Source organism: Sarcophilus harrisii, chromosome 6, assembly GCF_902635505.1.
Source record: "Sarcophilus harrisii chromosome 6, mSarHar1.11, whole genome shotgun sequence".
Taxonomy (NCBI): Eukaryota; Metazoa; Chordata; class Mammalia; order Dasyuromorphia; family Dasyuridae; genus Sarcophilus; species Sarcophilus harrisii.
The window spans coordinates 150,588,765-150,603,574 of record NC_045431.1 but is presented as its reverse complement, the minus strand read 5'-3'; the positions used below and the strand labels follow the sequence as shown (position 1 = coordinate 150,603,574).

Sequence of the window (14,810 nt, the reverse complement as noted above, 5' to 3'; positions counted from 1 at the left end):
TGAGTACAAGAATGGCCTCAACATATGGCACCAGACGTGAGGCGTAATAATCTATCACTAAGCCTTGAAATATTATTAAAAATTGATATTCAAGAAGGCATAACAGTTTCTCATCCGGAAGAGAAGGTAGAGATACATTATGGGTCAAACTGTGACCAGACCTGAGAGTAGAGTTGTAAATACAGAGCAAGTTTATGAGTTAGAAGTTAGAAGGGGTAATTATTTAGTAAAAAACACACCCAAAGAAAAAGAAAAGCAGGAGGCGTGTTCCCCAACACTAAAAAGTATTTATCCTTCATTAGAAGTCTTGCCAGGATATGTGCCTCCAGGTAAGCAAGGCCTCCCACAGCCCTCAAGTACAGCTCAACCCGAGAGGACAGTGATGTGGTTAAACAGAGGGGACAAAAGATGGAGGAAGTAGGCCTTCAAGCAGAATTAGGAGATAAAGCAAAGGCCAGGTTACAGCAATTAGATCAGGAAATGCAACAGTTCTAGCAAAAAACTGAGACGGTAAACAAAGTTAGAACAGAGAAAAGGAAGAGCCCTGGCTACAGAGAAAGATCAGCTGTTTTTTCCATTGACCACAGATAGTATCCTCCAACAACTTTATAGGAAGAGTTAGTGAAAGCAGCTGCTGAAGGGGAAAATACAATGCCCTGGGACTCTGGCGCCTACAGGTTTATCTTGTAGAGGGCATTGGGACAGGAGGTGGGACACATGTTTCAATCCCATTTATAATGTTAAGAGGTGAAACAAGCTTGTGAAAGCTACAGCCCTAACTTATCTTATACTATGCAGATTTTACAAATAATATCAAGTAGATAGCCCCTTAATCCGAATGATTGGAAATGTACAGCATCTGCTTGTTTTACTCCTGGCCAATCAATAGTGTGGCTATCAGAATTTACTAAATCAGCCTGGAAATATACTATAGCCAATGACCATCAGGACCCGGAAGAGTCTGTGTTTATAATTACTGGCACAGGCCGCGATTCCACAACTCGGGCTCAGATATTATACGATGTGAGTGTTTGCACCTATCTCACAGTGTGCTATGCAGGTTTGGGAGAGGATAAATAAGGAGGGGCTGGTACAGCAACATCTTACTTCAATAAAACAGGGGACCCAAGAATCTATTCAAGATTATGTGTTCTAGTTAGAAACAGAAGTTGACAGAGTTGTAGGGGAAAATGACCTTATTTTCAGGCAATTATTAAAAGAGGGAATGAATAAGGTGGGCAGCCGTATTGTGGCTGAACTCGCTAAAGAAGATCCTATCTCTGAAATTATAATGTAATGTAATGAAGCTGAAGGCGATGGCCTCAGCTATAGTTCAGGGAATCACAGAGGGAGGACAGGAAGATAGAAGGAAAATGTTATAACTGGCAGAAAAGGATATCTCCAAGCCCAATATAACTTGACCATATTGGCCATATGCAGCCAATAGGAGGTGGAAAAATCTTTGACCTTGCTTGGGGCAAGATAGGTCACTTGGCAGAATGTTGTAGGACCAGGAAGAGAAATAATACTGCTGTTCAGGGAAACTGGTTAGGGGGTCCCATGAGGACCCCAAAAACATACTAGATAGATTAGGACAGTATTTGATGAATGCAGTTGAGGGTTTTAACATTAACCCATGGACTACTGCACATGTTGAGGTACAACCTAAGGCTGGAGATAGATTAGTATTCGGACCTTCAGACTATGCACCTGTGATTGTACATACTATGATATTAAAACATATGGAACCATTTAACTTAAAGGGAGATCATCCAATTGCTAAAGCACTCCCATTACATTCTTTTGGTGAGGTGAATTTTACTCCTGATTGGGCAAGAAGAACCCATGTGCACTATTTATATAGAAAACGGGCCAATCATTCCTGGAATGATTGATCCAGGAGCTGATATGTTACAAAAATTGATTGGCCTCTTAAATGGGCAATTCAAATTTAAAAAGTAACAGTTAATGGAGTAAGCTTTATGACCCAAGCCAAGAAAGGCTTGTGGCGCCTTGAGGACAGTAATTACTATAGTATTCAGAAAATTTTTAAAAACACAGCTCCAAAAAAGAACAAACCCACAGCTCAGTTTCTAAGCAGACATTGTAGTAGAGAGTGGAATTTTATGCATATAGAACTGCAAGGATATGTAATGCCAGAGAAACTGAGCAAGACAGAAGTAACATCAGATCTATTGATTCACACTCCTGGAAAACAATACAATTCAATATTAGTAATTCCAACAACTTCATAGTTTATTAAAGGGAGAGAAATACTGGGACCAAATGGATCCATGGTTGGTCACAGGGCTGAACGAGACTATCAGCTCAAAGAATCCAGCACTAAGTATCGGGACAGCAAGAATTTTATAGGATAATAAGAACAATGACATAATGGGGGAGGTACCTGGATGGGGATAACCTAATGGGGGGAAGCACCTAGGATGACACAATGGAGGAAGTTACTGATATTCTAATGACATCTAAAATGGATAAACCTTTATCCTATCAAACATTAAGAAGGAATGATTATAGCTTAAAGATAGAAAATCTTTATCTCATCAAAAATTAAGAGGGAAAGGTTGTAACCTGAAGCAGAGTAACTGACTAGGACAATTGGGAAACTGGGTCAGGACATTAAAAGGGAACTGGCACAACAGAGACAAACAGTCTTTGGAGAGTTGGAACGCCCCTTTGCTCACCTCTTGCATTTTTCACTTCCACAGGTTGGCTTGATTGCCCAACCTCCTATGAGTATTTATAAAAGTGTTTATTTATAGAATGATTTGGGAAACTGCTGTCTTAATCACTAGTATATATAGTGGGTGATCTATGATCCAGGAGGAAAAGTAACATCAGATCTATTGATTCACACTCCTGGAATACAATTCAATATTAGTAATTCAAACTTTGACTTTAGGAAAAAGAATTTAAGGAGATTATGGACTGCAGCTTTCCTAGCAGAGTATCCTTTGCTCATTATCTGTATGAATGGCAGACCATTGAAAAGGTTGGAAGACACAGCTATTAGATGTGCCAGCTGGACTAGTGATTGGTTAAAGACCACAGCAAATACCTATGTGTCTGGCATAAAAGGATCTATGATAGCTAAAATTAGTACTACCTCTTGGAAATGGAAATTTAGTGCAGAAAAATTATTTATTTTACAGTTGAAAGGTCCCCCATTAATCAGTGAGAAAGACTTTTAAAAATGAAAAAATTCAAATTTCATTAGGCATAGTACAGAAAAGATTTAACCAAGGACATTTACAAGCTTCTCTAAGTCGTTGGAATCTCCTTAACTTTGTTATAAAAAGGAAATTTTGGGAATAGAGAATGTTTATTGATCGGAGAAAAGTAAATGGACACGTGGAGACAGTAGAAGCTCTTCAGCTTGGGCTTCCATCTCCTCAATTGCTTGAGGAATGGTCTTTTAGGATTAAGAATTTTATTTCCCTAGATGAGGAGGATATGAAGGAGTTTATCTTTTCAGTGCCCAGCATTAATTCAGCTGAGCCTTATAAAGGATTTGAATGGACAGCCTTGCCACATGGCATAAAGAACAGCTCTACTTTGAATCAAAGGCATGTGGCTGATGACCTTGCCCTTGTGAGAAAAGCATATCTCCAAGAGTTAACATAGTACTACCTTTAAGAGGAAATGGTGCTTTAAACTCACAATACCAGCTCTAAAAAGAAGCTCTAGAGGCTCTAAAAGAGATTGAATTGGCTTTATCTAATATGGCTGAAAAAATAACTAAAAGAGTACTGAAAATATGAAATTTCATAAAAAAGGCACCCATAGAAATCCTTCATCAAGGAAACCCCATGAAGTGGGTGAACTTCCCAGCACAATCAAATAAAAAATTTAAATTTTACCCAGTGCTTGTGGTTAATATTGTGTGTCAATAAAAGCCATTGAGAAAGTAGTAAAATTATCTGGGACAAGACCTGGTGAATTATATATCTTTCATAGCAATGCACAAATTGATGTGTATTGTGAAACCATCCTAGAGGGGAAAATTTTATTGGCTACAACTCTTAAGTCCTTGCACATGGGTATATAAAAATAATTTTAGATTCGGCTTATTCAATAGAGGTGGTACAAAGAATTGCCACAGCTCAAATAAAATTTGAAGTTTTTAATATATTATCATCTCTTTAAAGAACTTTGAGAGCAAGTGAGAAAGCGCTCAGATAAACATTATATCCTACATCTCTATTTTCAGAGTGGACTTTCAAATCGTCTTTTATAATCAGGCTGTTAGAGCCTTATATTTGCAAATTGTGATAACTAAAGGGGAAGGTAGGAGCATAGCAAAAGGCTGTAAAGCTTGTCTTTTTACTCTTTTATGCTCCCTATAGGACAAAGCCCTTATGGTTTGAAATTTAATGTTTTAAGACCAATGGACATTACTCATTTTAAAAGGCAGAGCATCCATGTTACTGTGGATATACATTCTCAGTTCTTTATGGCTTCGCTCCAATCTGGAGAAGCAGTTAGCCATGTGATCAACCATCTTTCCATTGTAGGAATTTCACATGGATTTAAGACAGGTTATGGATTCGCTTAAATTTTCTGCCTTTAGGTCTTTTTGCATTGAATTTGACTTTGTCCATTCCATTGGCATTTCTTATAACCCTACTAGCCAAGTCATTACTGGACAGACTATACCCCCAAGATGTTCTCTTTTAAACAAGAGAAGGGAATTTTGGGATATGCACAAGATGTGGCAATACATACATGTGATTGCTTGCAATTTTAAATTATTTTGATTTTACAATGTACTTCTGGCATATACAGAAAGTGCAGCTAAGTGACAGATTGACTTTTCTCTGACTTTTGTCCTTTTGACAAGAACTTTCCACAGTGATGTGGAAAGGCCCAAATTGGGTCAGGGTTTGGGGCCCCGGGGTACATTTCTTTCATTCTAGAGACAGACCTAACAGCAGAGGAGTGGATCCCCTCCAGAGACATTTGTGACTTGGGGATCCAAGAGAAGGACCAGACAACAGCCAGAGGGACCAGCCAGATGTCAGCATCCCTCCAGACGCTGATGGCAGCAATGTCCCTCCTGACCCTGACACCAAAGACATCAGACACAGCTCCGGTGTAGCAGCTGAAATGGACTGTCTTGAGTGATGTGCAATATAAGCAGATTGTAAATGGACAGTGGGCCTGCTTGCTTCTCCCATGGCTACTCGTCATTTGGTGGCCTGGGGAGAGGCTTTGCCCTATGTTTTCTATTTAAGGACTATACCTTTAAATTAGTGGGTGAAAAACCAACACACCCATCTGTTAATGTGATTGAGACAATGTTACAGGACATGACTTTGCTTATGTGCACCTTTATTTGTGTTTTGCACCTTTTGTCTCTGATTTCTTTCAAAAGATGTACACAAGTGCAATAGAATTGTGACAAGTGTCACTATTGCAAGTGCATTAGAATTGTGATAAGCTAGAATTGTAATCTAGAATTGTGACAAGTGTCATGTATGCAAGTGCACTAGTATTGTGACATCCTATCTCATTGACATCCTGCCTCTTTGGTATCTTCTCTCCTTGGGCATGACTCTACTGAGTGGATTAATTGGTCTGTTGCTTTCTGCCTGTTTGAGCATGGGTACTGAGTGCTCTCATTGATCAAACTATAGCTGATGCTAAGTAGCTTGATATGGGATGAGCAGTCCCCTCTTTGAAAGAAAGGGGATTTGTAAGGGTCCATTAGAAAGGTCAGGCAAGCTCAATTGAGATGCAAGTTCCCCATATGTGATTGGAGTTGAGTACTTGGGGACTTCCTTCCTGGGTGGGACCTTCAGCCACGGCAGGAATCCTAAAATCTCACTCTGAGATCTCAAGTTCGGGATGTAATCTTCATCATCGATTGGCTTGTTTGTGTCTGTGACACATAGGTTCCATATAAGCTTGGAGGAGGAAGGACTCCACCCTTTTTCATGCTCTTTTTCCACCTGGAGCTTGGCTTGGGCAGAGGTACTGAGAGTGCAGGAGGTCATAGAGTGAGATGTAAACCACCTGAATAAAGTCTAAGCTTGTTTGCCAAAACTCTTGGGTGCTCTATTGTGCTCTAGCTGCATTCACATGAGATAGTAGTGGGAGGACTTCTGAGGATCTCAAAACAGAGGTAAGAGTGACATATTTACCAGACCTCTGATCAGGTCTAGAAATTCGGGATAGGAGCAGTAGTTGAGTGCAAGAATGGCCTCAACAGGTACCCAATTTGGTAAAATATTAATTACTTACATTGTTAGTAGAGTTGTGAACTGATTCAACCATTCTGGAGAGCAATTTGGAATTATGCCCAAAGGGCTATCAAACTGCATACCCCTTGATCCAGCTGTGTTCCTATTGGGATTATATCCCAAAGAGATCTTAAGAGGGAAAGGGAAACATGGGCAAAAATGTTTGTAGCAGCCCTTTTTGTAGTAGGAAGAAGCTGGAAACTGAGGGGATGCCCATCAATTGGAGAATGGCTGAATAAGTTAGAGTATGTGAATGTGATGGAATATTATTGTTTTATAAGAAATTATCAGCAGGATGATTTCAAAAAGGCCTGGGGAGACTTACTTGAACTGGTGCTGAGTGAAATGAACAGAACCAGGAGATCATTGTACATGGCAATTATGATGGATATGACTGTTGGCAACAATGAAATGATTGAGGCCATTTCCATTGTGATGAAGAGAGTCAGATATATCCAGAGAAAGGATTATGGGAACTGAGTGCCGGTCACAACAGCATTTTCACTTTTTATTGTTTGCTTGCATTTTTGTGAATGTTTTCTGTAGGCAGCCTTAGTCTCAGTTGAAATAAATAATTACTCCAAAATCGCAGCCAGCTGGTAAAAGTGCAAACGTTTATTTCTCCTTCCAAATTAGCCTGCTTAGTTGAGGCCTATCTCTGCCTGGCTCCAAGAGATCTTGCAGCTTTGTCCTTGGCTTCTGCGTCTGCTTTCTTCAGCCTCCAGCCAGCACCAAGGTAGAAGATGCAATGAATCTCTTGCCTCGAAGATAGAGCTTGTGGGTTCCAAGAGCTCTCTCCGACTCCAAGTAAACCTCTTTCGAGCTCCCAGAGTTTCTAGTAACTCCTCAAGAAACTAACTCAACTAAGTATCTCCAGTCAGTCCCCAAGCTCCAAGAGTTCCCTCTATATGTGTGATCTCCCAAAGGTTAACTCCGCCTTCTAGAGGGAGAGGGATTCTGGGTTATCTCCCAGAGTGCAAAACCCTAACCTAAATGTATAAACTCCATTGAGTACTTAGATACTTATGAGCTCTCTAAAGGTGTGAACACAAGCATTGTTCTATCAGTTCCACTTAATACCTTGTTTCAAGTTCTGGCCCAAAATAACTCTTAAGATCAAATCAATCACACTGAACCATGCCAAATCAGATAACTATTGTCTATCAACTTATCAACAGTCTTAACACTTTGTAAAGATTCCAACACATTTTATTTTCTTTCTCGTTTTTTCTCTTTTTGATCTGATTTTTCTTGTGCATCAAGATAATTATATAAATATTTGTGCTTATTTTGGATTTAATGTATATTTTTATCATGTTTAACATACTGCATTGCTTGCTATCTAGGGGAGAGTATGGGGGAAAGGAGGGGAAAATTGGAACACAAGGTTTTACAAGGATTAATGTTGAAAAATTGTCCATGCATATCTTTTGAAAATTAAAAAGCTTTAAAAGTATTGATATAAACTACATAAATTTTTCTTCATTAGTCATGCATGTGTTTTGGAAATAAAAAACTTTAATAAAGAAATTAATTGTTTATGAGTATGATGAACAAATATGGTTGACAATTTCTAACTAAATTTACTTATTTATTGTCATACTAATCAAGTTTGAAAAGGATTATTTTATAAAAGGAAAACTAATGATGAAATACATATGGAGGAAAGAAGGAAAGAAAGTTATCAGATACCTATGATGTGTGACTTTTGATGGTAAAAACATGTAGTGTAGATAATGACTGTGTTTTGGCCAGAAACTGAGGATCTTCCTCTCAGAAACTGATTTTTTAAACTAGGTAAAAGAGGCCCTCCTTCCTTCCCTCCCCCTCTCAAAGCTTTTTATTTTCAAAATATATGCATAGTTTTCAGCATTAGCCCTTGCAAAATGTTTTTTCCCTTCTTTCCCCCACCCCCTCCCCTAGATGGCAAGTATGTTATAAATTAAACATGTGCATTCTTCTACATATTTTCCACATTTATCATGTTGCACAAGAAAAAACAGATCAAAAAGGGGGGAAATGAAATGAAAAAGAAAACAAAGTCAACAAAAAAAGTGAAAATCTGTTATGATCCACATTTATTCTCCACATTCCTCTCTCTGGGTGCAGATGGCTCTCTTCACAAGACTATGGGAATTGGACTGAATCCCCTTATTGTTGAAAAGGGTCATCCATCAGTATTGATTGTCATATAATCTTGTTGATGCCGTGTTCAATGTTCTTATGCATTGTACCACATAGATACCTCTAGGGAGGAAAAAAAAGATCAAGAATATCAAGAGAAATAGGAAAAGGCACAGTGCCTCATCTCAAATAAGAAATTATAAACAATTGGTATGGACAAAAAGGAAGATTGATGATTGTAGCAAATTGGGTATACAATATACAAATGCAAAAATACCCTGGTAGTAAATATTCAGTAAACAAAGACACCCACCTACTGGGATAAAGGTTCACAATTTGACCAAATAAATTGAGAAAATTGGCTAACAAATGGGGTGAATTGGATTTGGGCCAACACACTACCCATACAAAATAAGCTCCAATTCTTTTTCTACCTTGTATTACCAAAGAAGCACAGAAGACAAAAAAGGAAAATTTTTGAGGCACACTGTTAAGCTATTAGTGAATCTGTGAATAAATACAACCATTCTGGAAAACATTTAAGAATGATATACAAAAAGTTATGGAACAGTATGTGTCCTATTACCCCTAGTAGGCCTAAACCAAAGTGGAACAAAGAAAGAGGAAAAAGTTGTTTTGTTTTTTTACAAAAATATATTGGTGGGGAAAAGAAACAACTAGAAAATGAGGGATCTCCAGTGGAGAAAGGACTGAACAAATTATGGTATGGATATGAAAAAATTTTTCTTGTCCTATAAATAAGAAAATAGGTGATTTAAAAAAAAAAATGAAGACTTAAGTGAACTGTGAACTGATTGAGTAAACTCAGAAGAAGAGAACATTATGCTATAAGATCATAAGATAAAAAGGAACAATTTTGAAGACTTGTATAAACCAATAAATTATAATATGGGCAGAAACAGGAGAATGATTTATACAATAATACTATAGAGAAAAAAAATTGAAAATGAGCTATAGATTTCAAAAGACCAGTGATAAAGCACATTCTTCACTGAAAAAAGGTGATAGATTCAGGAAACAGGATAAAGCTGTATATAGTTGTTGAAGAAATTTGTTTTGCTTCACAATGCATATTTGTTAGGTTTTTTTCTTTTTTTTCTAATGGAGGAGGGATGAAAGGGAGATAAAATAGATCACCATTAATTTTTTTTAATGTAGGTCAGAAAACTGCTACAGATATAAAATGATTCATGAATTTTCAGAAGATGTTTTTATATTCGTTTTCCTTAGCTGTTCTACTGTGTTATGAAACTACTCTTGCAGTCGGGCTTATCTGTAAATGTTGGCAATGTGGAAAAAAAAAAAAAACAGCACACGAATAAAACTTCTTTTTTAAAAAAATCAAATTTAAATGATAGAAGATGAATGAAAATCATTTCTCAACTGATATATAATCACAAAAGCTTCGTTTGTTCAATTTTTCTCTTGCTCTTAGAACTATAAGACTATAAATTTGGCTCTACTTTTCAGACAATATCAACATCTGCATCTCTACTTAAGACTCAATGATTCCTGACTCTCTGCCATCCTATAAACCATTTTGCCAATAGGGAATGCATGATCTCATTAAGTTCTCCTCTTCAAAATAGTTGTATACCACTTTAAGATGGGAGTTTTATGATCAGAGCTTCAGGACTACATGGGACATTAGAATTTTAGGTTATTTCTTCACTCCTCCATTATTTTCTCCATATTAAAAAAAAAAAAAAAAAACAATTCCATTCATAAAATCGTGCAACTTTTGCATTAAAAAAAAAAACTTTGTTTAGAATTTTATAAATTTTTCCATGCATTCAACTGTAGTAAGCGATTTTTTTTATGGGGATTGAAAATCTATTTTGAAAAATGTACTCTAGAAAAATGAAAGTTATGAATCTGCTTGTACAAATAGTAAAAACCTTTATAAAAATCTATATTTAAACTATCCCTCACTAAAATTAAATTTCTTCCACCTATAAATTTATTTTCATGTAATTTCATCCATGGCATTTTATAATTAGTTAAAATGCCATATCCTCCACTACTCCTCAAAACAAATCATTCCAATAAAAACATAGGCTTACTAACCTTATACTGTTACCATTTATGAGAGTTCCATATGTCTAACATTTCACCCATTGTTACACAAAAGTGACAAAAATAAACACTGGATAATAATTGTTTAAAGTAATTGGTAATAGGTTTTATAAATTACCTGACTGATCAGAACATACAACACAAAAGGAGTTAATCTTGAAAAAAATCAGAATTATTTAAAGTTCCTTTCCATGTAAAAAAAGATTCTATTTGAAGATACCTTTTTTATTCTATTTACTAATTCAAATAAATAGTAAAAAAAATTTTAAAGGGACTAAAAGAGAAGTTCTTTTTTTAATGTACTTTTACCAACCAATCAGTTGAGTATAAGCTCCTTTTTTATTTAATATATGAATTTAAGAAAGAGAACAATATTTATTGAACAACAACCATGTTTTGCTTCCATTTAGTGAAGGAATATATATATATATATATTTCAATCCAGAATTCAATTTAAAACTATTTGGTCTAAATCACGTTCAAGTAACTGTGCTAGATACTAAAAATACAAATGAGAAGAACAACAAATTCTCTGCCTTCAAGGGATTTTCAACCTAACAGAGGAATAAGACATTAACATAAATATTTTAAAATTTTGATGACTAAAAATAATTTAATTTAAAAAAAGGAAGATAAAAAGAACTTGACTCATCTTATTGATGTTGTTAATCTATCCCAAAGTGTAAACTGTGCCTTCTCTTTGCCTACTTGTCCTTCACAAATCTGTCCATATTTCCCTGTAAATCTTCCATAAGAGGTCACTCACTCCAAGATACAGGGAACCTTCCTCAAGATCTCTTGGCATTCAATTCCAATAGACTTATAATATAGAGAGCCCTTTGCACCCAGAGAAAGGATTATGGGGACTAAATGTGGAACACAACATATTATTGGCACTTTTTTTGTTTTGGCTATTTATTGGCTTGTTTTTTTTTTCCTCTCATTTTTTTTTTTTTTCCTTTTCATCTGATTTTTTTTTATACAGCATGATAAATGCAGAAATATGCTTAGAAGAATTGCACATATTTTACCTATAATGAATTACTTGCTATTTTGGGGAGGAGAAAGAGGAAAGGGAAGGAGAACACAAGATTTTGCAAGGGTGAGTATTAAAAACTATTTTTGCATGTATTTTGAAAATTAAAAAGCTATTATAAAAAAACTATCTTGGCATTGAGTATATACCAGGTCTTTACTTCACTCATGATTGGCTCACATCTCTGTATTATATTTTTCTCTGCTTTTCATTGCTTCTCTACCTACAGCCTATTAATATCTTACCCTCATTTCTGAAACTTTAATTTTCTGGAAATGGTGGTATTCCTCAATTTGCAGAAATTTAGTGTCACTAGAAGATGAGAAGATGGCCCTTTATTTCAGAGAGAAGTTTGTAATTTCCCAAAGGTAAAATTTGCTCTCCCTTTCCTGCTCCAGACCTATCTTTTGGAAGTTTCTTGTCTACAGTATATGTGTCAGCTCTTTCCTTAGGGAAAAGAATTGAAAAATAAGAGAGTGACTATCAATTGAGGAGTGGCTGAATAATTTGTGGAATTATGATGGGATACTATTGTTCTATAACAAATGAGGAGCAAGATGTTCTCAGAAAAACCTCAAAAGTCCTCCATGAAATGAAATGTACTGTGTACAAAATAATAGTAATATTGTGGGATGATCACCTGGGAATAATTTGCTATTCTCAGCAATACAATGATTCAAGACTATTCTGAAAGACTTGTGATAAAAAATGCTATCCATACCCAGAGAAAAAACTGATTGTGTGTGAATATAGGTTGAAGTATACTTTTTCCAAATTTATTTTTCTTGAGTGTTTTCTTTGGGGAAGAGGAGATCTATAGTTTCTTTTGCAAAATGACTTGTATGGAAATGTTTTACATCATTTCACATGAGCCTTTTAAAATGGGGTTGGAGGAGAAGGAAGAAGGGAGAGAATCTGGAACTCAAGATTATAAAAACAAATGTTAAAATTTGTTTTACATGTAATTGGGGAAAATAAAATATTAAATATAAAAAAGAGAAAAAGTAATTATTGAATCAATAATAAATTGATTTTAATTTTTTAAAAACATGTATGTGCTAATGTAGCAGCTTAGGGAGTTATCAATCCAAGTATATGTCATGGTTTGAAAATAAGACTTCTTATATTCACTCAGGATTTTCTGCATAGATAATAAAATTAATAATTTAATTAACTATTAATTGAATTATTAAATTATTAAAATTTACTAAATTTCCTGTGGGGTAATTGAATTAAATGTGAGTAATTAAATTGAACTCTGGTTTATTGTGGGTCTCTGCAGTATACCAAGGCACGATGCAATTAGGACAACATCATAAATAAGTGTATCTGCAGGACCTCACTATCTTTAAAAAATTCAACTTTTCTTTGGATTCTGCACTATGTATCTGCTATGATAACAAACACCTTTAGCGAATATCTCCCTTTTTTACACCTCAGTTGATATCAATAATCAGAAGGTTATTAAGCAAAGTTACCTCTATCATGACCTCTTTCAAGGAATTTTAAATTATTTTAATATGTGTATGGTGGATACCTTGGAGAAGAATATTTAAGACATTTTGCTCTACTAAGGAAATACTTTTTATATTCAACAATCCAAAGATACAAAGTAATAAAGAGGAGTTCTAGTCCCACTGTATTTTGCCTTCATTGAATGAAATACTCTTTTTATGGAGGACACTAACAAGGGCAAATGTTGAAGGGTATTTATATTAATATATTCATATTATATAATATGAACTCTCTTCCTCATCAAAATTCGTGTTCTTTATCTTTTCAAACTAATCACATCTAAATATCTGGCCTTTCTCTCTCTCATGAACTCATTGTCATATTACCACCTATTAAACCTCTCTACCTGGATCTCTGTTCAGTAGTGTCCAAAATAAAATTTGTATTTCCCCAAAAACCTTTTCTAAACTTTTTTATTTCTTTTAAGGGCACAACTATTCATCCAATTTCCCGGGCCTGCAACCTCACAATCAACTTCATTTTTTTTCTCTATTTCTCATCCTATTTTTAATATTTCCTATGGGGTAATTGAATTAAATGTGAGTAATTAAATTGAACTCTGGTTTATTGTGGGTCTCTGAAGTATACCTATTTCCTGTGGGGTAATTGACAATGACTTGACAATCTTGTTGATTGTAACTCCAACTCTACCTATAAAGCGCCTCTTTGCTAACATAACTATCATCCAATTTTAGAACTTCTTTACCTCCTACCTAGATGTACTATTGTACTAACCTCCAAATTAGTCTCTATTCAACCAGCTTTCCCCTCTTTTCCATTACTGAAAACACAAAACTATCCTATTTAAATGGATATCTCATAATCACATTCTTCATCTTAGCTAATACAGAAAAAATAAAAATTGAAAACAGCAATATTTTGAAATGGTAAACAATAAAAATGGAGAAATAGATCTAAAACTAAAAAGGACTGCCATCTGATACAATCCCCATCCCATCATTTTATAGATAAGAAAACTGGGACTTATGAAGTCTTACGACTTGGTGCTAAGAGGTAGTGGGCATTAGAGACAGAGTCTGATTTAGATCCTCAAATTCCAGAGCCAGTGCTTTTATCACTTTAAGTATAGTTTAGTTGAATTAGGGTTATAATGGACCTGAAGTAGCAACTAGTAACCAGTCAAAGAAATACAGATACATCAGCAATTTATGGACTTCCTCCAAAGGAACATAAACCTTCAAGAGATGTGATGGTAGTTTTTCACAAGGTGAGATTTAAGGTATTATTAAAAGTTAAGATCTGCTAGTAATATAAGGTTTATGATCTATCTTTGGATGTAATCTATCAGGGATGTAAAATCTATGAATGCCAACAGTTAATGTTTTATGTAATATATACATGTCTCATGTGATATATGAATATTTTTGGTTAAGATATATATATGTGTGTATTAGGTCTTATGTAAGTACTATTTATTATTATATTTTTAGTAATATATGAATATACTATACATGCTTACATGATAATGGACTAGAAATGTATGCTCTATATGCATAAATATATATTATGCATAAATGTTCCTATTCACTTATATATTTAAGGGAATGTATATATATGCTCTGTATACATACATAAATGTATACCATGGATTTGATGTGGTATGTATTTGTCTAAGAAATAGAAAATAGAAAATATAGCAGGATATTCTTTCTCATGATGCACTGAAAAGAAGAGGTTGTTTTTGTTGAGTTGTTCCAATCCTGTCTGACTCTCAGTGATTCCATTTTGGAGTTTTCTTGGCAAAAATACAGGAGTGG

General features: G+C 35.2%; 1 protein-coding gene across 4 annotated transcripts in view; it reads right to left on the bottom strand.

Moving 5' to 3' along the window:
• The window catches only part of MAPK10 (mitogen-activated protein kinase 10), a 164,134-nt gene that overhangs the window by 98,263 nt on the left and 51,061 nt on the right, over positions 1 to 14,810 (bottom strand). The window lies entirely within an intron of this gene.